We start from the raw sequence: 692 nt of genomic DNA, 5'->3' as shown, positions 1-692 counted from the left end.
ACCCTGACTTTTCCTAGTTTTTGTTTTTGGTGTTTTTGTGTTAGCTGTTTCTATCCTCACCCCTATTGCCAGTTAGTTAATGAGGGCTTTGTAAGTATGGATCATGACCCATTTTAGGGTTCTCTAAGGGAACAGAACTGATAGAGTATGTGTGGGTGCGCGCGCGCGCACATGATTTATCAGAGTGGCTTACAGCCTGTTTTCTGAGTAGTCCAACATCAGATGTCTCCTGATGGAAAGGTCAAGACTGGATGGATGTCTCTGCAGAGCTAATCTGGCGCTAGAGTCCTGAGGAATCCCTAGAGAGCTGCTGCTTTTCAGTCTGTATTGGAATCCTGAAGAAGTAGGTTCTAATACCAGTGAAGGAACATCTCAGTAACAGGATAGATGAACTTGGTGCTAAGAGTGAGGACAAGCAGGCAAGTAGCAAAAGCTTCCTTCTCCCCTGTCCTTTTATACTGCCACTAGAAAGTAGCCTAGATTTAGGATGGGTCTTCCCACCTCAAATAATCAAGAAGAATCTCTTATAGGTGTGCCCAGCTGGTTGGGTTTCAGTGATTTCCAGATGCAGTCAAGTTGACAGCTAAGATTAGTCATCACATGACTAGCATAGATGTCCTCTGGCAGACCCTGTCTTTTGGACTTTAGATTCATGGCAGAGTTTCTTGAGCATGATGCTGCTTAGACATTAC

The sequence above is a fragment of the Onychomys torridus genome, chromosome 5 (assembly GCF_903995425.1).
Source record: "Onychomys torridus chromosome 5, mOncTor1.1, whole genome shotgun sequence".
NCBI lineage: Eukaryota > Metazoa > Chordata > Mammalia > Rodentia > Cricetidae > Onychomys > Onychomys torridus.
The sequence above is the reverse complement of the archived record's forward strand: the minus strand, read 5'-3'. Positions refer to the sequence as shown.